General features: G+C 36.2%; 1 long non-coding RNA gene across 1 annotated transcript; it reads left to right on the forward strand.

Annotated features, from left to right (window-relative positions):
- Positions 1-4,657: 4,657 nt before the first annotated feature.
- LOC131636843 (uncharacterized) lies at positions 4,658-5,300 on the forward strand. Its single transcript, XR_009294197.1, has 2 exons — positions 4,658-4,930; positions 5,007-5,300. It is a non-coding gene; the product is annotated as an uncharacterized LOC131636843 (long non-coding RNA).
- Positions 5,301-27,772: the final 22,472 nt, after the last annotated feature.

The following is a 27,772-nucleotide window of genomic DNA, read 5'->3' on the forward strand; positions in this document are numbered from 1 at the left end:
CCCATTTAGGATTTTGAAAGGCATGAGCTGGCAGTAAAACCCAGACATGTGATTAACTTTCCCTAATTTGGACGAGCATCTTTCTTTCATTTAAGAGATACTAGCATACTTGCAAACACACAAGTAAGGTCACTCTCTTAATGAAATGAATTCAATCATTTTGTCACTCCTTTAAAATGTTTGTGGTGGAATAGTAGAAATACCTCTCTATAAAGATGACTTCATGTCTCTTTACTGTAAACAGAGATTTAATTCAAGCTTCAACCTTGAGCTTCAAGCAAGGCACCCAAAAATAATTAGTTCCCCGAACTACATTAAGCTCTGACTTCCATTAGGGATATGTAGGCATGAGGTTCACAAGGAATCTCAGCGAGCTAATAAAATACCAAAAATAGTCAGTCAGTCAGTCTGTCTTTCTTTTATTCAATTCAATTCCTTCTCCTAATACAAAGGAGAAACTTTCCCAATAATCATTAGCAGCACAAACACATTTAGACACAGAGAAGGTTCCTGTAGAGTACTACAGATATGTAGGGTGTTTAAACACTTCCCTATGTATAACCGACCCCCCGGACTCCAGAATTTCTAGTCTAGGTGAATCCCTACACTTAGCAAACTCTTAGGGTTTAGTTGAGATCTTTTTTTCCCTTTCCTACTCGTAGGACAATAAGAAAGTTCGTGTGATATCGTAGGAAGAACTGAAACAAAATTCCTCCCATCCCGGGCGCATTCTCCTTCCAAATTTCGCGTGAAGGGTCTAGCGTGCCGTCCTCCCAAGTGAAACAGGGAGGTAAAAAAACGACACCACACCACCCAACACGTTCTATTAATATCAAATCTACAAAATTCCCCCACTTCAATGGATTGTCTCGTAACCGTGTTTCCATTTTAATGATTAAATTATATTTTTAAATGTTTTCAATTATAAATAATTTAAAATAAATTTTTAATAAATAAAGTTATTACATCACTTCTCATTAATTCTCAAAATATCATATTTATTAAATAACTAGTAGAAAACCCGTGCGTCTGCACGAGTAATTTAAATCTTAAGATGAATAATATATTACAAACGCATAAAATGAACTTTAAAAACTCGAATGAGGAATGTTAAATTAAGGAAGAATAAAATCATTTGGAACTCTCTTCTTGCCTCCAGGATCAAAAGGAAGAATAAAATAATCTCTTATCACATTAAGTCCTCAATTTGGACCAGCATTAAGGATAGTTATGAGACTGTCATGGAGAATACTAAATGGATCATTGGAGATGGAGCAAAGATAAACTTCTGGTTTGACACTTGGTTAGATGAACCCCTGGCCACAAAGTTCAACATTCCTACTGCCTTCCATAAGCACATCAATGTCAAGGTTAAGGACTGGTTGGTTGACAAAGATTGGCGCATTCCAAATAACATTACAACTGCTTATCCAAATTGACTGCATCTTATCTCTGAAACGAAAATCCCGGAGCTAGACATTAAAGATAACATCATTTGGAAAGAGACCACTAATGGTGACTTGAGTCTTAAGCAAGCTTTTGGTAGAATTGAAAAGAAAAACCAGTTTGTGTCTTTGGCGGATTTCCTTTGGAATAAGCATGTTCCTCCTGCTTTTGCCATGGTGGTTTGGAAAGTTGTTTACAACAAGCTTCCCACTAATGATAACTTCACTAGAAGAGGTTTTTCTGGGCCTTCTGTCTGTTCTTTATGTGGTGCTGCTGTTGATTCATTACAACACATTTTCTTTGATTGCAGTTTTGTCTCTCCCATCTGGAATTGGTTGTTAGATAAATTGCATTTCGCAAGAACTGTTTGCAAAATTGAGGATTGTTTGAAAAAATTTCATATGGCCCAGTCTCTTCAAGCTAAGGTGGTAATGTTATCCACGTTGTGCGGCCTCTTTTATTATGTTTGGAGAGCTAGAAATTGTAAAAGATTTGAAGGCAAGAAGACTCATTGGAAATTATGTATTTCTCAAATCTTGGCTCGTGCTAAATGGGTGGGGGATCATACGGAAAGTGCTTCTAATAATTTCGTTAGTTGGTTTTCTTTTTTAAAAAGTTTGAATGTTACTATCCGCCATAGAGAGCAACATTCTATCATTGAGGTCTTATGGTGCCCTCCTCCTAAGGGATGGGTTAAGGTGAATACGGATGGCGTTGCGCGAGGTAATCCGGTTTTGATGGCTTGTGGTGGTATATACAGAGATGATAAGGCTTTTCATCTTGGTAGTTTCTGCGATTTTTTAGGGGAAGGAACCTTTGAATCTGCCGAACTCCTGGCAGCTATTTTGGCTATTGAAAATGCGGTTTCTAGAGGTTGGAAGAAGCTCTGGCTCGAAACAAATTGTATTCTTGTTGTTAAAGCTTTTTCTAACCCGACTCTTGTTCCTTGGAGAATCAGATCTCGTTGGCTCTGTTGTCTTGCTTACTCTCAAAGTATTGAGTTTATGGTTTCACATGTTTATCGAGAAGCCAATTTTTGTGTTGATTATCTAGCGAACATAGGGCATTCTTGTGGGAATTTTTGTTGGTTCGACTTTGTTTTAATAAATTAAGGATTATATTTTAGACAGGGGTTTTAGTTTGGTCCCCCTTTGTGTTCTTTGTATTCCTTGCTTCTTTTTTTATTTATTAAATTTTTAGCTTATTAAAAAAAATTAAGATTTATAAAACATAATATAGATGTAATGAAGCTATATATAGTAGCTATTTTAAAAAAAGAAAAAGTTAAAAATACAATAGGCAAAAGAGTATTATGGTGATAGCGACTCTTGAAAATAGTGAATTTCAGTGATAAAATTCACATAAAAATGGTATAATGGTTATAGTGACCCGTAAAAATAGTGAATTTCAGTGATAAAATTCACATAAGAAAGCGGGTAAGTCAAATCTTAAGATGAATAATGTCTTACAAACACAAAAAGAAATTTAAAAATTCGAATGAGGAATGTTAATTTAAGATTCACAAAACATAATATACATGAAATGAATCTATATATAATAGGTATGTAATATTTAAAAATAATTATTTATGAATTCACCAAGACGATAAATTTAATATGTCTAATAACTATAAATATTTACAAGTATGACTAATAACTATAAATATTTATAAATATCACTAATAATTATTAATATTTATAGTATTTTGTTGTTTAAATAAAAAATGTATTGTGGTGATAGTGACATGTGAAAATAGTAAGTTTTAGTGATAAAATTCTCAAGAGTTAGTAAATTTTACATCAAGTCTATTACTTAAAAATTTCTTATAAAACATAAAAGTTTTCAAATACAGAGTTTGCAAAAAATTAAAACTCTAGAATATTTTATTGAGTTAAAGATTAAAAAGGTTTTGTGGTGATAGTGACTCGAATAAATTCATTTATATCATATGTTATTTTGTCAGGTGACTAAAAGATTCAAATGATCTATTGAAAAATTCTCTTAAATTTAAGAATATTTAAATATTTAACATTTTTTATGGAGATATGGTGTTTAAATAATTGAAATATTTAAAATAATATAAAAAAAATCAATTATTATGTAATGTAAAATATTTTTATACAATCGAAATAGTTATACCCCCTCCGTCCTAAATTATAAAATACTTTAGAGCTAAAATTTATCCCAAATTTTAAGTGACTTTATTCTAAATTATAAGTCACTTTACAATTTCAATACAAAATTAATAAATTTTTTTCCAATATACTCTCTATCATTATTATTCTTTATTTTCCATACTCCTTTAATTTTGATTTCAAATATAATTATTGATGAATATTTTTATAAAATTATTTCACTTTCCTATAAAATAATATATTGAATTTTTTAATGTATGTAAAATATGTGTGAAATATACAAAATGTTTTATTCCCTCTGATCCCATTTATAAGAAAATATTTTTTTTAGATACATTGAATACATAATATATTTGGACAACATACTGTCTAGATACATTATTTATTTAATGTATTTAAAAAGAGAATTTTTTCTTATAAATGAGACTGGAGATAGTACTCACTCTGGTCCCATTTATAAGAAAATATTCTTTTTTTAGATACATTGAATACATAATGTATTTGGACAACATACTGTCTAGATACATTATTTATTTAATGTATCTAAAAAGAGAATTTTTTCTTATAAATGAAACTGGAGATAGTATAATTTAGGAGAAAGGTAATAGTAATTCACTAAACAGTGTAGAACTTCTTTGCTGTGTTAGTGTATTTATATTAAATTAGATTAAAAAAATTTAATAGGGTCCAAAAACCAAAATAGAATCAACGTTTCTCCACTACTCTAGAGAATAATTGTGTGGAGCCCGCGTGCAGTGATCAGTCCCATGATGTGGTGTCTGCAAAAGCGTCGGTTCCGCACTTTATCCCATCCCTCACTTTATCTTTATCCATCATCACTTTTTCTTTCATCTCTTTCAAATTTCAAGATGCTATGGGGAATTTGGGACCCCAATGTTATGTCATGATTGACCAGTCCAATAACTTTGTTAATAGAAAAATAGAGAAAATAATGGGTGGTATGGGGAAGTGTGAACGCGTGGCAATTGGAGTGCTTTAGTGCTGTGTGATTTGGGATGTCTGCTTATAAGTACACATTCATTTTCTATCTCCATCACCATCTTTGCTTCCCTCTATTCTCTTCATGAGTCTTACTATAATTTTTTTTAGAACATAATAGCTTATGAAAGGTGTAAAGATGTTTATTACATCTATAAGTGTTAATCGTGCTTTCAGTTAAAGGATGATCAACATATGAATATTTGATGAATATCTGGACACATTTCATAGGCTATTGTGTTTAAAAAAACAATTCGGTGTGACATCATTGATAAAAAAATATTGGAGTGTTTCTCTTTGTGGTTAGAACTTCACAGCTGATGATGTTTGTAATGTTGTTGCAATTTCAGGTTATTTTGTAGTTTTTTATTACAGATTTAATTTTACCTGCAGGCAACTATATGGTATTTTTCTTTTTGAATGCAGGACTTGGAATACTGATGATAGACAAGTTTGCTAGAGTTATGGAGTCTCTCTGGATGACACACTGATGGCAATTAAATGCATCATAGTCTTGTTCTTTGTTTCTGATTTGCTATTAGGAATTAAATGTATAAAAGCAAGTAAAAAGCATTGCATTAGAATGAAAACAATAGAAGGATAGTTTAGTTGTAAGGAAAAAGAAAAGCTGCAGGTTTTGTGTTGTGATTCTATTTTGGAATCAGGATTCTCAAGCTCAAAGTGATATCTCTAATAAAATCTTCATTTTCTTTGTGGTTATCTATTTTATGAAATGAAGAGAATCTCAACTTATTGGTAGATATTGATAAACATAAAATTTACATATGTATGAACATATGTGTGAGAGATCCATGCAGGATCTTAAAGTATGTTCCATAAGATGATGATATGCTCTATTAAAATATTTTATACATGAAGTTAGCAGAAAAAACATCTATTAACATAGAAAACTGTACCAGACAAAAAAAAATTTCATATCCCAATACCAAAGTTTCACTTGGGTTCTTCAGAACAAGATCAGATCCTCTACAATTAAAGAAGTTCATGTTGGAGAATATTTTGCTCCTTTCACTGCTAATCAATCAATCGCATACATATATATATATATATATATATATATATATATATATATATATATATATATATATATATATATATATATATATATATATATATATAAATAGACACATATGTTTATTTTGTTCAACTATTTTTTTTTAAAGGCAAATAAAATATATAAATAGACACTAACGGCGAAAAAGTACACATAGATTGTCACAAACAAATCCCATAAGGAGTGACAATATAGACTAAAAGCACCAAAACAATAACAAAAGCCACAAAGAACCAACAAAACAAACTGAACCATCAAAAACACGAGGGGTACCAAACAAAGAGAACATGGAATCAGAATTTAGACAAAGCTAGATTTTTTCAACAACGGACACCTGAAAAACAAAAATGGACAAAAACTAACAAGAACATGTCTAAAGGAGGCCAAAATCGTTCACGCTTTTTAAATCATTAAAGAATTCGAGAAAATGATGTCATTCTTAGATTTTCAAATTGACCAGATCACATCATGCCAAATCATCAACAACTTCCTCTAGTCCTATGTCCTCCACTTAAAAAAAAATAAACATATTAAATAAATATATGAAAAAGTAAAAATAGCACACCAGCTCAATGGGCGAATGCTATTACTACTGCTTTAAATATACATTTTACATCATAAATGTTAGTATAACATTTTCTACATTATTTGAGTAATCTAACATTTTAAAAGGTTGGGAGCAATGGTTAAATCTTAACCTTTTCAGCGACACCTTCGGTCTTCATGACTGGTGTAATATTTGGTCCATTAGTTGTCATTCTCTGTGGCTATGGAGGAATTCGGAATTGCATGATTCGTCGTTCATTAGACCATTTTCGATGAAGGCAGTGATTGAAGACAAAGTTCACCAATACAATAAAGCTATGCTTGTGCATCAGAATGTCATAAACAAAGGCATAAAGAAGATTGCCGTTCATTGGAATGCCCCTAAAGTCCAAATAGTGAAGTTAAATACAGACGGTGCCTGTGATAGTAATGGCATAGCTGGGTGTGGTGGTGTCGTTCGCGATTCGCGTGGACTCTGGCTAGGTGGTTTTAGCAAAAGGATAGGTATATGCAGTCCCTTATGGCAGAGCTTTGGGGTATTTACTCTGGTTTAAAGTTGGTTATTGAGCTTGGCTACCAAAACCTTGAAGTAGAGACAGATTCTAAGCATGCAGTAGATTGTATTCATAGAGGAAAATATAAGAATATGGTGGTGGGGAACTTAGTGAAGGATATCATTGAGTTGATGAAGTCTTTTGAGCATGTAGAGATCTTGCACAATTACAGAGAGGCAAATACTTGTGCTCACTTTCTTGCCATGGAGGGAAAGAAGATGATGGGAGGAAGTAGATTTTATTCTGAGGTGCCTACTTGGATGCTCATTCCTTTGAAGAAGGATCAGGATTCTCTTTGTGTTTGTAGGGTCATCTCCTTGTAGTTTTTCTTTAGTTGTTTGGCCCTTTGGCCCTCCCTTCTACCAAAAAAAAAAGGTTTTAAAAATTTAATGATTTTTTGACGCAATTAAAATCTAATTATCATATAATTAAAAAAAACATATATTTAGTGTGTCTCTATCATTTTTAAATTACTTGATGAATTTGGTTAATTTGAATAATATTTTTTAAGTGGTTACGAGACTGGATTAGTTTAAAATTGTTTTTTTTGTTAATATTATATATATATTTTAACATTTGTACAAGGCTTCTAAATATTTTGAGACGGCTCTGGGAAGCGATCTCACAAGCCTCGAAGAGATGAGTAGATAATTCAATAAACCGAGAACAAAAAGAGCAGGAGTAAGTTCATGAGGTCAATTGGATTCCCATCTTAAGTAAGTTATCTCGTGTAGGAACGTGTGATCCCTTAACAGCTGCCAAGAGAAAACTATAATTTTAGAGGGGGGTCATCTAACCCAAATAGAAGAAAGAACGAAGTCAACGGAAGGAAACTGGTGGTCTGGGGGAAGTTGGTGGAAGATAAGAATAGAGTAAGCAGAGGACACAGAATAAATATCATCACTAAATCACGCCACCACGACATATCACTCTCCAACGAAGGTCTAAAACCGCTAATCACAGACTGAAGGTCACTAAAGAAAGCCACCTCATAGTTAAAGAGAATACATCTCCTCCACTTAATGTCCCAAATCCAATTCTCCCCTTCCTACCTACCGAGATTCCCAATAAATTTGGAGCTCTAATCAAAAATAGAGAATACTCGAGGGAATCTGAGCCGGAGGGGAATATTTCCTACCCAAGGATCATCACTGAAGGAGGTAAGGAGGCTAGAGCAAACTTTCAAGGAGAGTTTATCCCTGAACCATACAGAAGTATCATTAGCTTTACCTTCAAGAAGAGAGACCCTTCTCCACCAAGACATAACACGACGCAGACTAGCGACTCTCCCACCAAAGATGGGTGACATATGGGCTGCCCTATACTTGGCCATGAGGATATCACGCAAAATACCATACGCTCTAGAAATAAGACACCACCTCCACTAACCCAAAAGGACCAAGTTAACCACACATTGTTCACTAACCCGAATACCCCCATTCTTCTTAGGCTTGCATACATCCACCCACTGGACATGGGAAAATTTAGACTCCCTTTCACTCCTCCCCAAAGAAACCCCCTCTAAATCTTCACTATCTTCTTCTAAAACTTGATAGGAATCTTTAAAGAAGATAAGGATATAACATTAAGAAAATAATTGAGAAGGATCACTCTCCCATCTAGAGAAATATACTTATGCTTCCACGAAAGGAGATAACTAGATATAAGATTAACTAGAGGTTCCCACGTAGACGCAAGGTGAGAATTTGCTCCAACTGGGAGCTCAAGGTACTTAAAAGGAAGAGACTCCTGCTTACAATGGAGAAACTCACAAGCAAGATCTCAAAAGGCCTTATCAGAATTAACTCCAATGAGGGAGCTTTATGGAAAAATTCACACGAAGGCCTGAGTCCAACTCAAAACCACAGAGAATAGCCTTGATAGCCTAAATGTTATCTCCAGTAGCATCTTCCAGGATAATCGTGTCATCTACATATTAAGATGGGAGACCACCTAGTCCGAGGATCATAATCTAACACTAGAAAGAAGGTTCTACCCAATAGCCTTAGAAATCAGACCACCAAGGCCTTCAGCAACAAGGAGGAAAAGTAAGGAGTTAGCGGGTATCCTTACTTCAAACCCCTTTGGATACTAATCTCATGGGTCAGGCAACCATTAACAAAAGTCGCAAGATTACCAGAAAACATATAGGTCGTAATCCAACTTCCATAGCCAGCGGTGCCATAGGTAAAGACAGCGCTTTTTGAAACGCCAAAAGCGCTCTCGTAGCATCCCTTATAGCAGTGTTTTTTCTAGAAAAACGCTCTCGTAGCATCCCCTATAGCAGCGCTTTCTCCACAAAAGCGCTATCGTAGCATCCCCTATAGCAGCGTTTTTTTCCAGAAAAGCGCTCTCGTAGAATCCCCTATAGCAGCGCTTTTTCCAAAAAGTGCTTTCGTAGGTATGGCTTTTTTTTATTTTTTTATTATCTTATGCAACGCTTTTAATTAGAAAGCGCTTTCGTAGGTAGGCCGTTAAGAGCGTTTTTGAAAGCGCTTTCGTTGCTAAACGCAGTATTTTAAAGTGCAACCTGTAATTTAAGCCTCCCAGTTTGACCGGTAATTTATATTTATTTTCAACCTGTAATATTTTTGAAAATAATCACTAAACATGTAATTCAAGCCTTATATATACCATTATTTCAACAAAAACCCGTATGTAGGACATTATATACCAATATAATACCATTATAATCCAAAACAAAATATATATATATACACCATTATAGTTCAATTCACATGTTTACTACAGATACATATAACTAAATCATCTCTAACAATAACTAAATCAGAATATTAGCCCGAAATTCTCAAAATCCGACGAGCAAACGGTCCTGGTCCTGCAAAGTATGAACAAAACAACACGGTCAATTAAACTAACTTTGCTCAAACACAATTAAAGGCTCCAACACAAAGTCATTATCAAAATCTATCACACAATAATGAGCAAGCAATATAGAACGACCCAATCCCCTCATATAAAATTCTGCACTAATAGTATTTCTTCAATATGAAAACAACACTAAAATTCTATACCACAGTAAAGTTTCAAAACAGACCCCACAACAACATCTATACTTCAAATTTTCCAAGAAAACAAATTGTCATTCAGAAACATCAACAATATTATTAGCAACTATTTCATGTCATTTGCATCTCAATCCACCAATGTAATGTGTCATCAATCCAGTCTCAAACCAAACTATCAACACCACTTATTTAAGAATCAAACTCAACAACAACAAAAACAAAGTTCAGCACTCTTATTCAGCAAACAACAAACTTGATTCATATAACAACGTCATCATCGTCAATTAATATTAAACAAAATGAACCAACATCCACCAAAGAAACTCAAAGACGAAGTCATTATCAAAATTCGTCACACAGTAATTTATTCATAACACTTTTCACATAATAATGTATTCATACCTATATGAATAGTCGCTGAATATAAAATTGACACAATTCCTCTTTGATTTCTTCCAACTTAAGTCTCGTGTAAGAAGTAGAATAGAGGTCATCAAAGTACTACCTAACAAAAACATAATATGCATGATTTAGTTAAATGTAATAAATTATAAGAAATTATCCAAAGTTATAAATCCATACCATGATTGGAATCTCTAATTGATTCGTTTGAATGATTTCTTTCAAAAACCTAAAAACAAAGTATCCGCAATCTGTACTGTTTCGCTGTTGCGGACACTACATAGAAAAATAAATAAGATTTTATAGTTGTCTTGTTTTATCAAGTAGCATAACTATTATAAACAAAATTGTGAAAACTAATGTACCTGCACTTTGATCCAAGTAATGTTGTTTGATTTAGTTCGTGATACCTATGCGTCTCTTTGACTTCGGAATACTTGTATTGATCTAACAAAAATATAAAAGCATATATTTAGACCAATCTCACAAATAATTAAATATATAAATATACACGAATATTTAGAACGATCTCACTTACCTATCAATCGTTGACTTTATAGTCGGATAATTGGTCCACTCACCATCTACCGAATTCAGAAAATATACCACTTCTTTTATAGGATTGATATCAAGCAACAACCAGTGTGCTCTATAAACTAAAACAAAAGTTTATATGAAAATTTTGCTATGCAAAAGAAACAAAGATTAGATGAACCAAGAATGAAAAACTAACCCTACTGGTCGGGTTTTATACGCCCAAAGACACAAGCTTTCTGTATTGCCGGTGGTTATGAATCTATCGACTAAGCGCTGTCTAACTGAATCCGGAACCATAGCAATTGTCGGTCCGCTGCAATGGGAGGAAGACACGAAATAGAATCTATTTGACAATCCAGTCCCGCGCAACACTTTGTCATACAACAACCTTAAATAAAAATATATTAAACATTAGACTATTTTCATTGAAATGTGTAAATAAATTGTTCAACTAATTAACTAATATATTCATCGGTTTACCGGATGTATGAGTGAATATTACTGACGCCTAATTGATCATGCGTAAAAATCTCTTTCATGTCATCTAATGTAACTCCTTCGGGGATTTCAAAACCAAAGACAACTTCATCCATATTAATTTCACGAAGAGCACCTGTCGTCAAATCTGACATATCGACAAATGTTGCAAGCGTCTGCCGGTATTGAGGCACAAAGAACCTTTTTTTACCACGGCCTTCGGAGGACCCTTTTCCTTGGGTGGTACACTACAAATTTGCTGCGTCACTTGTTGTGACCCTCGAGCAGATACCTAAAAATCATATAACTTAGGTAAATTATAAAATCATGCAGTTTTAGATTCAGATCATATATTAACACTTTAAATGTACCTCTTTTAGTGATGCAACAGACTCGTCCTGCTGCAAAATCCCTTTACCCTTAATTGCGGGTTTTGTAGGAGTAGTCTAAAATTATCATGTAAAAAATAATTAACGTAACTGTTCAGAATTGACATTCGAAAACTAAATAATTCATAATGGTTTTAACTTACCTCATCATCAATGAAGAAATCCATTGATATCTATTGGGGTTACATGGCTTTGTATGGTTGCATACAGCTAATATATTTCTAGAAGATTAAGGTCACACTCACCCGGAAAATGATGCTTGAATCCATGATAAATTAAAAGTTAACTTCAAGTGTAACATGGTATTAAAATTTCAAAAGGATGTGAAACAAAACAACATATATGTACACAAACAACATAGAGAAATTTAACTAGATAATGATATGCACAAAGAAGAGGGACACGTAGCAACAGTGATAACCAAAGGACGGTACCAAATCCATTTGACTTCATCTATTTCTAACTCTTAGTTTCTATTTATACAACAACAAGAAAGTTTTCTCATTCCATTGAGTTCAGTTGAGTCTCATCTCATACAATACAAAATCTAACTTTATTTCTTTCTTTTCTCACGTCTCAAAAACTTCTTCGTCTTTTCTAACATATCATATCTTCACGCAAACTATACTATACTTTATTTAGCTCAACAATTAGGTTGAACTATAACACACACTGCCATGGGAAGAATACCTTGTTGTGAAAAGAATGGTCTCAAGAGAGGACCATGGACACAAGAGGAAGACTAAAAACTCATTGATTACATTCACAAACATGGCTATGGAAACTGGAGATTACTCCCAAAGAATGTTGGTACATATATATATATATATATATATATATATATATATATATATATATATATATATATATATATATATATATATATATATATATACATACATGTCATGAATCTTGATATTATTTTCTACCAAAATTTAAACATTATTAAACTTATGTGTTAAAATGAAATGGAAGGTTACCTGGATTTGGAAGACGTACGGCGACTCGTGGAAAAGGCAACAAAGAACTCCGACGAGAGTAGTAGTCAGAGGAAGTAGCAGTCAGAGGGAGGAGGAAGTCGCCGTCGGAGGGAGGAAGAAGTTGCAGTCGCCGTCGGAGGGAGGAGGAAGTTGCAGTCGCGGGGCATTTAGAAAACAGAAGAGGGAAATATGACTGAGATTCTGAGAATTAGGTATTCGTGACATTTATTTTATTTTTAATAAATTAATGCTATGACAGCGCTTTTGAAAAACGCCTTCGTACCTAGGCCTTTACCAGCGCTTTTTAGGGTAAAAGCGCTTTCGTAGCCTTACACCTATAGCAGCGCTTTTAAAAGCGCTTTCATAACCCCCCTATAAGAGCGCTTTTGAAAAGCGCTTTCATATCTCCCCTATAGCAGCGCTTTTTAAAATCGCTTTCGTAACCCTCCCTATAAGAGCGCTTTTTTTCCGTGTTTTTTAATTTTGTTTTTAGCGAAATCTATGAAAGCGCTTTTGCCTAAAAGCGCTTTCGTAGGTGTGCTGCTAAAAGCCAAATTTGGCGTAATGAATGCATGTAGCCAAGAAAATACATACTAATAGAGTCATAAGCTTTCTCAAAATCAACTTTAATAATAAGACCACCACATACTAATATAGACAAGGCTTCTTACTCCTCTTAACTATGTCCACAAGCTCATCCATACGACCACCACATCCACTAAGTATCTACCTTTAAGGAAAACAGATTGGTTGGTAGATATGAGCTTATCCATAACATTGGAAATCCTAGAGACCAAGACCTTAGCAAGAATCTTATAAAGAGACCCGACTAGAGAGATAGGTCTAAAATCCCTTAAATGAGAAGGGGAATCAACCTTTGGATTCAAAGTAACAAAGAAAGAGGCGAAGCTACGAGGGAGAGTAGCAAACTGATGAAAATGCTGAAACATAACTCCAAAATCATCCTTGAAAATGGGACAAAACCTATTAAAGAATGAGAGATTAAAGCCACCAGGGCCTGAAATCTTATTATCATCAGGGCTCTATCAATCTCAGTCAAGAGAAAAGGCATAGTAAGACTAGTGTTATCCTCATATGAGAGAAAGTGGAAAGGGACCCCATCTAACCTGGCCGGGTTAAAATAAGATTCTCCAAAATGAGTAGAGAAATTATTAACCACAACCTGGCGAATCTCAAAGACCCCTTCAACCCAAACATCCACAACTTTAAAAGCTAGAATCTCGTCTTGGCATCACCTTCCATGAGCCACTTAGCTCTAGACCTCTCGAAATTTTTTAGAATCTCTAATCCTCAGGAGGTTCCAAAGATCCAAAGAAGTGTTATTCCTAGACTTTAACTCCTCCATAGAGATAACACATTGCTTAACTCTCAAGTCGAGGGAAATAGTCACTTCCCAAAGAGACTCAATCTGTAAAGTTAAGATTGTCAAACAAAAAATTATTCAAAGATTGTTGTTTGACTATTATTTATGCTTTTTGTTCTCTTCTTTATGTTATTGGTGTTTTCTTTGCGATGGTTAGCTTATATTTCTCGTGTCTATGAACTATCTATTTGCTTGTTCTCATTTGTTTTTTATATCAATTTGTACTCCTTTTGTCTTATATTTATAAGAATATATTATATTTTCCCAAAGAAATATTTATTATCAATTTCTTAAGCACTTTTTGTGACTTTTTTTAAGGAAAAACTACATTTAATAAACAATCATTATTAAATATAACTAATAATTAATAACAAGAAAACCTGCTATTTCAATCATAACTTAACGGCCAGTATTTTTCCTTACATAATGGCCAATTTAAAAATAAGAGTAAATTACAAGTATGAAGAAAACTTTATTATAATCCTTTTTGAAATAAATAAATAAATAAAAGATATGGACTCTTATTTATTTTTATGAATAAAATATATGAAAGTCCTTACTAAAGTATAAAAGCATGTGTTAGGGTTCAAAAGAATCGGTATCTTAGGATACACATCTTATCTGTTCAGCTCCCACAAACGATTCAAGTGCGTCTACATGTCATGGAAGACTCTCATCTCAAACCCTAGATTCATGCAATTGCACCTAAAGCAATCATCAACAAAATAGGTACGTTATATTAACCATAATGAAATTTCTCTTTATTTATGGAACTCGGCATCCAAAATATTATCTAACAAAATAGTACGTTTCTTCACTATGAGTTTCACTCTGGTAAGAGATTTTTTTGTTTTGGTCATCATGAATCAACCTAGTCTCATAATATTGTGGAATCTATCAAGAGATCAACGTGGTTCAAATTTTTAAGGTGGATGATGATGTTTGGAGAAATATTCAAAGTTTTTCCGCAGTTATTATAGACAAACATAAACTATCTACTCGCCAAAATATTAATAGCGCATGACATGGTTAACTGGTTTGCTATTCGAGGTGAGTTACTAGATGATTTGGAATTGGAATGAATTAAATTGATCTATTTGTGATGATATCCCTTGATGTAGTGAGATATATTGAACCCTAATTGTTTAGGTTGATGGACTCCCTTTGTTTTTCTCATAGCTTTCGTATGAGCCATTTTGTGATATGGAAAATGAAGGAATTTAAAATAGAAGAGTCTTGGATGCACTTGTTTAAGATTTAATAACATGTGTCAACAGTAGCCTATAGTGTATGATTTCCGGTGGAGAGAAGAGATAGAGAGAGAGAAAGGGGGACAATGCAAGGAAGAAAATGTATTAGAGAAGGAAAGAGATGAGGGTTATTATCACCGAAGAGAAACTTGAAGAAACTTTTAAGATGGACACCTCACGTATGAAAGATACTAATGATGAAGATAATGTTTTTGATGTGAGATGGAAGAGAATGGATTGTTTCATCTTTGATAGCAATCAATGAGAAAGAAAAAGAGTTGGTTGAATCCCACACTTAACTTCCATTCAATCAAGCGAGAAAGAGAACGAGTCAGCTTAGTTTGATGATTTTACGAGTTATTTGGGTTTTGATTGGCCAAGTGCATCTTAAGAATGAAGTTGTCAATTATCTTTTAAGAGAGCAAGCAAACGAGTCATTTGTGTTTTGATTGGAGAACGATCTTAGAAATGAGGTTTTCAATAGCGTAAATATAGATACTATTGAAGTGTCTATATTTAGGTTATTGACAACTTCATTTGTAAGATGTCATTCTCCGATCAACAACATACAAATGATTCATTCGCGGATTCTCTTTAAGGCAATTGACAACTACATTACTAATATGTCACTTTTCAATCAAACCCCAAATGACTCGTTAAACAATCAAACCAAGCCTCTTTATTCTCTTTCTCTCTTCAATAGAATGAAAGTTAAGCGTGAGATCCAACCAAATCTTTTTCTATCTCTGTTGGATTGCCCTCATACAAGAAAGATTCATTCTCTTTCATCTCAGATTAAAAAAACATTATCTTCATCGACGTCATTGAGTATCTTTCATTTAAGAAGTCTCAATCTCGAAAGTTTCTCTTCCGTAATATTAATCCTCCTCTTTTTCCTTCTCTAATACATCTCCTTCCTCATATTTCTTCCCCTTCTCTCTTCATCTTATCAGTCATCCCTCCACTGGAATTCATACTTATGATAATAGCATCTAAGCTTGGTTGTCAGTCTCCTAATACAGGCGTGTCTTTCTAAGGATGGCAATTGATCGCGACTTTACGTGTCTATAAATCTGATAACTGCAAGTGCACAGTCGTGTCGTGTAGTTTTAAAAGATATCGAATCCACAGGGACTATGAATCGATCTACCGTTATCTAAGGTTACTATGTAAAGCTAGGAGTACTAAAATTTCGATTGTTCCTAAGGGAAAGTGGTTGTGAGAAAATAAAGAATAATAATAAAAGACAGGTATCAGTATGTATTTCGTTTAACTAAAGGTAATCCGAAGGTCCATTGGCTTTTGCATAATTAAATTAAAAATCTTCACTAATTCCAATTGATTAAAAATCCTCGTCTCAAACTTTCGCTCTGTTGATTCAGACTACTATCCTAATCCTAATGTACGCTTTCGCCATCCCATTAGATTTTAGAAGAGCTTTTTGGAAACAATGTAATTAATAAAATGCCTATTTTACGAGGTTGTTATCTATTCAAATCTCCTAATCTCAAACTTTCGCTCTGTTGACTCGGAGCAAGCTAATAACCCTAACGTATGCTTTCGCCATCCCGCTCGAGTGTAAAAACAATTTTTGAAAATAAATAAGTTCCAATTAGTTTTAATACGCTTTCGCCATCCTTAAAACTAATGTCCTATGTCTACTATCCAGTTAAACACCTCAAACTTTCGCTCTATTGGTTTTAACCTTTGACCGTCTTAAGCCCTCAAACTTTCGCTCTATTGGTTTTAAGACTTACTAATTAAACTAGACATATAAACCAAAAATAAGTGATAATTAATAAAACATAATTTAAGCCAATTTATTTTGGATCCCTACGGTTAACTTACTTTACATACCGACACCTTTAGTAATTTAGCCAGACATATTAATATGGTTAAACATGCATAAATAAATTTGGTTCATATTAATAGGCATATTAATTGGCATATAATATATCATGCAATAATAATATAAATAAAGGCGGTAAATAATAAACCTGAATTAAAATAAATCTGAATTGAATTGAATCTTGAAGTACTCGAACTTCCACCACAGGTTGGCTGGATCGTTCTTCGGAATTTAAATGGCAGAAAATAAAAACAAGGAAATAAAACGATAAATCTAACGTAAGGCTAGATCTACGAAAAGTTCACAACAATTTCCAGTGTAGAAATCGTTGTGAGAAAATAAACGGTTAAATGAAAGCAGAATAAGGAAAAAGCAGTTCGCGGTACAATTTCGGCAGCACTTCGTTGGCAGGAAATCGGACCGATTGAAGTGAAGTGACTGGTCCTATTTATAGGAGGGGCTTTGCAGTTGCTTTGCGTGAAAAGAGGAACTTCTGCAGACTGGGACGTGGAGACGTGCGTCTCCTATTCTTCAGGGAGACTTGAGACGTGCGTCTCAAGTGGAGAGAATTTAGGGAGGTGGAGACGTGCGTCTCCCTTTTTGCTGAGGTGGCAGAGACGTGCGTCTCTGCTTACTTGTGTGGCTTGGGCTGCTTTCCTTCGTGGGCTGGATTGCTTCATTGAGTCTTTGGGCCTCTTTTAGCACACTTGGCCTTTAATTGCACTCCCTTTTTACTTCAGCACCCAATTTACGTCTTTTAGGCATAGAAAAGGGTCGTTTTGGCTCCATTTCTTCTCTTTTTCACAATTCGGCATAGTAAGAGTGTAAAACCTGAAACAAAGCAAAAACACGCGTAATATCATAATAAATTAACATAATAAACGGAAAATGCTATAAATATCTATGGATTTCAAGCTAAATATACGATATAAAATCATGTTATCAAATTCCCCCAGACTTGAACCTTTGCTTGTCCTCAAGCAAAATAAGATAAAGATAAATGAAACACACTTCCACCACGTCGTTCAGTCATACTCAGCTACATAGTGTTCTTATTCGGAAATAATGATAATGAATCTAGCAATAAACTTATAGTAACAACACTAAACAACTCCCAGTATGCATACCAATCCGAATCATGCCATTATAGCTCGACCTTTTTGACTTGTCATCATGTTTCACCCTTTTCATTCGCGCGCAATCACATTAAGCCCATTATCTTGACACGCACATAGCAGAGTAGTCGGTTAGTGACTATGATCCTTCTCATGGAGTTCTGGCACAATATGTGGTATACTCCTTAGCATTCACTTGTAGATTGTGGGGAATCGGACAATAGTCCTTCCTACCAAGTTCAGTACCAGATGACTTCTGAACCAATCGACAGTGAGTTTTTAAATTCTTTGTATTTGAGATTTGCGACCGTTAGGTTAAATGATCTTGTGAGGATCACCTTACTTAGTAGGCACATTTCTTCTTATGGTTGAGCACATAATTATTATTATGAGGATCATACACTTATATTCATCGACTCTCTGCGTAGTTTGTATCTAAGACGGTGCCGACTGCTAGAATAAACTACTAAGGGTTATTTCAAAACTTAAAGTCGGTGGTTTTGGTATAACGGGTACTCAAATCGGTTACGCATACTCGGGGTTTTAGAGTGTTGGGACAATAAGGATATTGACTATATTCAGTTTTAGTGCGTTGAGTGTTTGAGTAGCTTTGTATTTCTCGAACGTGTGGGGTTTGCGTTTATCGTTTAGGAGCAAAATTTTTGTTATGGCTCAAGAAAATGGAAGAAATTGAAATAACTACGGAATTATACATATAAGACTTAAATTCCATAAATATTCTTTATTGAATTTGAAAAACATTACAAGGAAGGGAAATAACTGAAGGGAAAAATAAAACTAAAGGAAATAGAAATAATATGACTCCCCCAGACTTAAATGATGCAATGTCCTCAGTGCATAAGAACTACTCCTCATTGTTGCGGTTGCGAGAACTGCTCGCGCCTCTTGTACGAACACGGCGACGTCTATCAGGAGAGTCATTCACACGAATGTCAAGATCATGCAAATATGTAGCAATTTCAGCGTATTGACTTTCGTTCCTAATAGCATAGTCACGGTGCTCCTGTTGCATCTCTCGGATGAGCCTAATTGTTTCAGTTTGGTTTGTCTGCATAGCTTGAACGAGTTGATCTTGGCGTTGAATAGCAGCATACATGGCTTCAAGAGTGATAGGCGGAGGGTTGTTCGGAGGAGGTTGGTTGACATCAGCTTGCCCTTGGTTGAGTTCTTCTTCATTTGCATCCATAGGTTCATTAGGATGTTCTTGTTGGTCATCTTGAGGGTTGTCTTCAATAAGCCTCCAACGTTGAACATAACGGATGTTGATTCTTTCAGGACATGGAAGGATGACATAAGGAATAGGAACTTTGTTGACGACCAAAGTGTATCGGCCATCATGGCGGGGGGAAACCAAGTGGGAGTCACGGCAGTAGGTGAGATCGAGTGACTGAGCAGGTTTCATGAGATGTGAGAGTGAGAGGAGCTCGTCACCAAGACCTAAAGCACAGGCCAAGGTAGTAATAATGCCGCCAAGCAAGAATGGGTTCGTAGCGGGGGCGTTGACTAAGCCTTGGATGTGTTGGAACATAAACGGTGCGGCATTGAAACGGATATTGTTAAGCGCACAGTAAAGGAAAAATAATTCATTTTGGTTTACCTTGTGGTTGTTAGATCTCGCAAAAATAATATGCCCCAAAACACGTTGAAAATAACGTATAGCGGGGTTTTGAATGTGAGAAGCATGGAGAGCTCTCCAACCGGTAGGATTTTCTCCAGTGAGATGGAACCAAAATTCAAAAGCGAGATCCTCCCAGGATCGACCATTGAGTTCTTGAAAGATTGAGCGGTGAGCAATTGGTGCATGATTAAAATGCAAATATGAAGCTACGACATCTTGATCTAGAGCATATTCACGGTTGAACATCCGAAATTGGATGCTACCGGTTGAGAGTGGTTGATTAGAGGGAGTGTCGTAGTTGAAGGAACTCAAAAATTCTAAGACGAGCGGCTCATAAGTAGGTACGGGTTCGGTACAAAGATGGTGGAGGCTAGATTTAGTGAGCAAACGGGTGACACCATCAATGAGACCCAAAGTTTCTAGACACTCGGTGTTCACAAATTTTGTGGGAACAACCGAACGTTCGTAGAAGGCGACATATTTAGTTCGTTGAGCATCATTGTCATCATCTCGGAAGATAATGTTTGAAAGGTCGGGAGGTGGTCTCTCGGGACGCTCACTACGGATTAATGAACGTGGAGGCATGGTGAGTGTGGAAATGAAAAATAGAGATGAAGTGTAGGAGAAATAGAGAATGGTATGAAAGTTGTGAAGAAGAAGAGTGGTGGTGGTGTGGTTTTATAGTGAGGTTTGAAAATGGGGTGGTTAATGGAGAATTAAAATGGATTAATGGTGGTGTTTGAAGTTTGAATAGAATAGAAAAGTGGGAAATGAATGGAGTTTAAGAGGTGAATGATGGAGGATGAATGAGGTTAATGGAGTTTAAATGGAATAAATAGGGGAAGAATGAAGAAGATTGAAAGATGAATTTTGAAATTCAAATTCAAAATTCAAGAGGGAAAGAGAGTGGTCTGCGTGGTCAAACAGACTGCTGGCCTTGGGAGACGTGCGTCTCAGGCAGCCAGTCTGCTGGGGCAGAGCATGGAGACGTGCGTCTCCTGTTCCTTTGGTTCGTGTCAGCTGGCCCCACACAGATGGAGACGTGCGTCTCCTGTTGTAGGCAGGTGGGTCACGCATGCAAGTGACCAGACAGTGCTGACAGATACCATTAATATTGTCCATCAGTTCATAACAGTGTCGGATTTTAATACTATTAACAGCAAAAAATTATAGGGAAGTATATATATAGCAGTCAATAGCAGTGTAACATAACACAGTAGCAGTAATCAAAAGAATTTTGCATTTAATATTAAACCAGTACTGAGTGTTAACAGAAGCAGAAAGCAAAAGTGCAGAAAAATGTAAATCTAAACTAGGAATAGAAATTACTAAAACTAGAAATAAAATCTAATAGTCTAATACGGTAACATCTAGCCACGTCTATTGTTGTTCTGATTAGACTGAATGTGTTTGAAAACTTCGTCGAACTGAGCATTTACGGTGTCGATAAAATCGAAGAAATGCATTTGCAAAGTGTGTAGCTCGTTGCGCACATGTTGTACATCTTGTTGTAGCGCAGTGATGGCTTGCTCGTGCGTATTCAGATTAGGCATTCTTTGATTCACCGATGCGGTAGATGTAGCGGGTTGTTGTTGCTCGACCTCGACATCAGTCATATCAACAGTGTAGTCATCAACAGAATTTTCAGAACGAGTTTCAGGCTCATACTCAGATATAGGTTCATCAATAGGAAGAGGTTCGTAATCAGGAATGGGTTCATCAACAGGAAGAGGTTCATAATAACCAGGAGGTGTTTCAGGTTCAGATTCAGATGCAGGCATTTCCTCATCAAAATGTTCATAAGCTTGAGGAGTTTCAGGTGATGGCTCTCTCTCAGGAATCTGACCATAGTAAAGCCAGTTGGTAGGGTTGTGCACACTCGTCCTAGGATTCGGTAAGGTGAACTGATACCAAACTTTGTTATCAATGAGCAATTCAAAACGATCAGGTCCAAGATTACCGATGATACCTCGATTAAAGCAGAAATTGATGTCCATAGAGGTATGGGTACCAAAAGGTGTCAATCTAAGCAAAGGCACTCTCATTCCTATGGCATTAGCAATCATAGTGACGAATCCGCCGATCCTAATGGGTGAAACTTCGTCTTGCGTGATGCGTTCGAAGTTTGTTAGCATGAATGCGATGGCATTGACCGGGCGATTCTGAGATGTACAAAACATGATGAACAGCTCTTCTCTAGTAACTTCAGTGACATTATCAGGCTTGCCAAAAATATAGTGAGCGAGGATCTTGTGAAAGTAGCGGAAAGCAGGATTGTGGATGTTCTCAGATTGAAATTCATTCTCTTCAGGGTTGTCGTTTCCAGTGATCTTGCCCCAGTATTTTTCCAACTCCCAGTATGGAAGATTTTCTTCAGCTACTTGGGCGTATGCATCAGGTCCATGAGGTAGTTCTAACATTTCAGCAAAGTCTCGGATGCAGAAATTAAACTCCATACCAAAGAGTCTAAAGAGAATAACTCCTTTTTTCAGCCCTTGTCCACAGTTTGGAAGATAGGTCAGGGAGCTCAAGAATTCCAGGGTGAGCTTCCGATAAGTGCTAAACTTGCGGAACAAGTGAGAACCAGTCCAACCGATTTGGTTAAGCAGGTGTAGGATGCTTTCTTCGATACCAAGCTTCACCATAGTTGGTTGGTGAGGATAGCAAGTCAACTCCATGTGTCTTTCAGCCAGCTTGTTAAATCTTGCTTCTTGTCCTCTACCACGGAACACAACTTCCATATTGTCAACTTCTTGCATCGTAGTTAGTAGTTAAATGAAAAACCTAGAAGTTGAAAATATTGAGATTAAGTTAGAACTAGGCTAGTGTTAATTTTAAAAATAAAATTAAATAAAACAAGTTATAATAATAATTATAATTATAAAAAGGAAGTATTTTCTCGAATGAAGAAAGCGGCTATAATTATAATAGTTATTATAAGATGTATGAAAAATAATAAGAAAATTAAAATCTAGAATAATTAAAAATAGAATAGTTAAATGAAAATTAAAAATTAAAATTTTAAAAATAAAATAAAATAAAAATAAAAAGAATAAATAAATGTGGGTTGTCTCCCACCAAGCGCTTTGTTTAATGTCGTAAGCTCGACGATTTTAAAATAGAAAACTATTTTTTCGAAAGAGCGGGCAGTTCGTCAAGTTTAAAAACTTCGATGTTTTCATCGTATTCGAGATGATGGTAATACTTAAGACGTTGCCCATTTACGACAAAAGGTTTGACGGTTTCTCCTTTGATTTCTATCGCTCCACTCGGAAATATGTTAGTTATTTCGAAAGGGCCAGACCATCTAGATCGTAACTTACCAGGAAATAATTTTAGTCTAGAATTAAATAAAAGCACTTTATCGCCTATGCTAAAATTTTTCCTAGATATACGCTTGTCGTGCCATTTTTTCGTTCGCTCTTTATAGATTTTGGCGTTTTCGTAAGCGTCTTGTCTAAGTTCTTCTAATTCGTTTATGTCTAGAAGTCGTTTCTCACCAGCGGCAGTGTAGTTTAGGTTTAAGTTCTTAATAGCCCAGTAGGCTTTATGTTCTAACTCTACCGGTAGGTGGCATGATTTTCCATAAACGAGTTTGAATGGGGTAGTTCCTATTGGAGTTTTGAAAGCTGTCCTATAAGCCCATAAAGCTTCATTTAGCTTGGTTGACCAATCTTTCCTAGATATAGCAACAGTTTTCTCCAATATTTGTTTTATTTCGCGGTTAGATACTTCTACTTGACCGCTTGTTTGTGGATGGTATGGTGTGGCTATTCGATGATTTACTCCATATTTTCGAAGGAGTTTCTCAAGTATTCTTGAAATGAAATGAGAACCACCATCGCTAATCACCAATCTTGGCACACCGAACCTAGGAAAGATGATGTTTTTGAAAAGTTTGATAACTACTCGTGTATCGTTTGTAGGAGAAGCAATAGCTTCTATCCATTTTGAAACGTAATCGACAGCTACGAGTATATATTGATTTCCAAACGACGATGGAAACGGTCCCATGAAGTCTATTCCCCAGACGTCAAATATTTCTACTTCCAGAATGCCTTTTTGAGGCATTTCATCGCGTCTTGAAATGTTTCCAGTTCGTTGGCATCTATCACAGCTTAGTACAGCAAAATAGACGTCTTTCCACAGGTTGGGCCAGAATAGTCCAGATTGAAGGATTTTGGCGCAGGTTCTAGATGTGCTATGGTGTCCTCCACACGGTGCAGAATGGCAATGTGTTATTATGCTTCTTATTTCTTCTTCGGGTACACAACGTCTAAAGATTCCATCGGGGCCTCTTTTGAACAAGAGTGGGTCGTCCCAATAGTAATGTTTTAGGTCATGGAAGAATTTCTTCTTCTGTTGGTAACTTAGATCAGGAGGAAGCACACCAGCAGCTAGGTAGTTTACGAAATCTGCATACCAAGGTGCGTCAGATCGGGCTAAAGCTATTTCAGCTAATTTCTCGGTTTCAGAGTTTGGACGGTACGGTTCGAATTCATTTGCTTCTAATTGGGCGATGAGTCTTTCATAAGGGAAATCGTCGTCAATTGGTACTTGTTCGGGTTTCAGATTTTCCAATCGAGAGAGGTGATCTGCTACGACATTTTCAGTGCCTTTCTTATCTTTAATTTCCAGGTCGAATTCTTGCAGTAACAAGATCCATCTCAAAAGTCTTGGTTTGGCGTCCTTTTTGGTTAGGAGGTACCTAATGGCAGCGTGGTCGGTGTATATGATTATTTTGGCTCCTACCAGGTAAGAACGGAATTTGTCTAATGCGAATACGACAGCTAATAATTCTTTTTCTGTCGTGGCATAATTCATCTGAGCTTCGTCTAGGGTTCTACTTGCATAATATATGACATGTAGTTTCTTATCCTTTCTTTGTCCTAGAACAGCTCCTACAGCATAATCACTTGCGTCACACATTATTTCGAAAGGCTCATTCCAGTCGGGAGGTTGCATAATTGGCGCAGAGATTAATGCTCGTTTAAGTGTTTGAAATGCTTCAGTGCATTTATCGGTGAAAATAAATTCGGCGTCTTTCATGAGTAATTCAGTTAAGGGTTTGGTTATTTTAGAGAAATCCTTAATGAAGCGTCGGTAAAAACCAGCGTGTCCCAGAAAACTTCTTATTTCTCTAACGGTTTTGGGAGGTTGAAGGTTTTCGATAATTTCGATTTTTGCTTTATCAACTTCGATTCCTCTATCGGATACGATGTGTCCAAGTACAATTCCTTGTCGAACCATGAAATGGCATTTTTCCCAATTAAGGACTAGGTTTACGCTTACGCATCGTTTAAGCACCATTTCAAGGTTTTCTAAACATGTTTCAAAACTTCCTCCACAGACAGAGAAGTCGTCCATAAAGACCTCCATTATTCCATCTAGGAAGTCGGCAAATATTGCCATCATGCATCTTTGGAAGGTCGCGGGTGCATTGCAGAGTCCAAAAGGCATTCGTCTATAAGCGAATGTACCATAAGGGCAGGTGAATGTGGTCTTCTCTTGGTCGTCAGGGTGGATAGGAATTTGGAAAAATCCGGAGTATCCATCCAGATAACAAAAATGTGAGTGTTTAGCTAGGCGTTCAAGCATTTGATCTATGAAAGGTAAAGGGAAATGGTCTTTTCGGGTAGCTTTGTTTAACTTCCTATAGTCAATGCACATTCTCCATCCAGTTTGGGTACGTTGTGCTACAGATTCTCCTTTTGCATTAGTGATTACAGTGACTCCTCCTTTCTTTGGTACGACGTGAACAGGACTAACCCATTTACTATCGGATATAGGATATATTATTCCGGCTTCTAGCAGTTTTTGGATTTCCTTTTTAACCACATCGCTCATAATAGGATTTATTCGCCTTTGATGTTCCCTAGAGGTTTTACTATCGTCTTCGAGCATAATGCGGTGCATACACAGAGAAGGGCTTATACCTTTCAGATCTGATATGTTGTATCCTAAAGCGGTAGGGTATTTTCTTAGGACATTAAGTAATTTTTCAGTCTCGCTTCGTCCTAAGTTGGCGTTCACTATAACTGGTCGGTTTAGTTCTTCGTCTAGAAACTCATATCTAAGATCGGTAGGAAGTGTCTTCAGCTCTATAGCAGGTTTCTTAGGTCCAGGTATAGGATCAGGAGTTAAAGCTAAGCATTCACTCAGGTGGTTATCTTGATATTCCTCACGCCAGTTGTCATCTTCAAAAATTGGCGGCATAGGAATTCTTAGGATGTCGGTTTCCTTATTTGGTTCGGATTTTATTTCCTTGACACACTCGTCGATTATGTCAGCAGAACAGCATGTGTCAATTATAGAAGGTGCTTTTAGGAATTGGGAAAGTATAAATTCTATTTTCTCTTCTCCTACTTCGAAAGTAAGCTTTCCTCGCTTTACATCTATAATTGCACCAGCGGTTGCTAAAAATGGTCTTCCTAATATGATCGGGATGTTAGAATCTTCTTGGATATCCATAATGATGAAGTCAGTTGGGATGTAGAATTGACCTACACGGACAGGGATATTCTCTAACATTCCTACAGGGTACTTAACTGAACGGTCTGCTAGTTGAAGAGACATTCTTGTTGCTTTAAGCTCACCTAGGTTGAGTTTCTTACAGGTCGAAAGAGGCATCAAACTAACACTAGCTCCTAAATCGCACAAGGCTTTCTCTATGATGGTTTTTCCAATTACGCAGGGTATAGAGAAACTACCAGGGTCTTTCAGTTTTGGAGGCATGTTGTTTTGGATGATAGCGCTACATTCAGCGGTAAGCGTTATAGTTTCGTTATCCTCGAGTTTCTTTTTGTTTGATAAGATTTCTTTTAAGAACTTAGCGTATGAAGGCATCTCAGTTATGGCTTCTGTGAACGGTATGGTTATGTTTAATTGCTTCAGAAGTTCTACAAATCTTTTAAATTGCGCTTCGGTTTTTGATTTAGCTAATCTCTGAGGGTAAGGAATTGGTGGCTTATAAGGTGGTGGTGGAACATAAGGTTTCTCTTTTTCGGGTTCCACTTCGTTATTGTTCTCATCAGTCTTAGCAGTTTGTTCGTCAGTTGTTTTCTTTTGGGTTTCCTTTGGCTCTTGTTGTGACATGGGTACGTTTTGGGTTCTAGGATCTATGGGTCCATCGTAATTCGTTCCACTTCGTAGTGTTATCGCGTTCGCATGTCCTTTAGGATTTGGTTGAGGTTGAGCAGGAAACGTGCCAGCAGGGGCAGCAGTAGGTGCTTGTTGTTGAGCCACTTGTGAGATTTGAGTTTCTAACATTTTGTTATGCGTAGCTAAAGCATCTACTTTGTTCGATAGTTGTTTTAGTTGCTCGCTATTGTGGATGTTTTGATTCAGGAAGTCTTTATTGGTTTGTTGTTGGGAAGCTATGAAGTTCTCCATCATGATTTCTAGGTTCGACTTCCTAGGGGTGTTTTGAGCAGCTACAGGCGCTTTTTGGTAGCCAGGTGGTACAGCAGGTGCTTGTCCAGGCGCGTACAACGCATTGTTGTTCTTATAAGAAAAGTTCGGGTGGTTTTTCCATCCAGGGTTGTACGTGTTAGAATAAGGGTTTCCTTGAGCGTAATTTACTTGATCAGATGGGACTCCAGTCAAGAGTTGGCATTCAGCAACTACATGCCCAGTCAATCCACAAATCTCGCAGTTAGGTGCTACAGCGGCAGCGGTGGCTGAAGGAGTGATGGTTAAATTCTCGATCTTTTGAGTTAAAGCGTCTACTTTAGCGTTAACGCGGTCTATACCACTTATTTCGTACATTCCTCCTTTGGTTTGGGCTTTCTCTAGAGCGGCTCGTTCTCCACCCCATTGGTAATGGTTTTGTGCCATGTTCTCTATGAGTTTGTATGCTTCATCATGGGGTTTGTCCATTAATGCTCCGCCAGCAGCGGCATCTATAGTCATTTTAGTGTTATATAAGAGACCACCATAGAAAGTATGGATGATCAGCCATGGTTCG

This window comes from Vicia villosa, unplaced genomic scaffold (genome assembly GCF_029867415.1).
Source record: "Vicia villosa cultivar HV-30 ecotype Madison, WI unplaced genomic scaffold, Vvil1.0 ctg.001843F_1_1, whole genome shotgun sequence".
Lineage (NCBI taxonomy): Eukaryota > Viridiplantae > Streptophyta > Magnoliopsida > Fabales > Fabaceae > Vicia > Vicia villosa.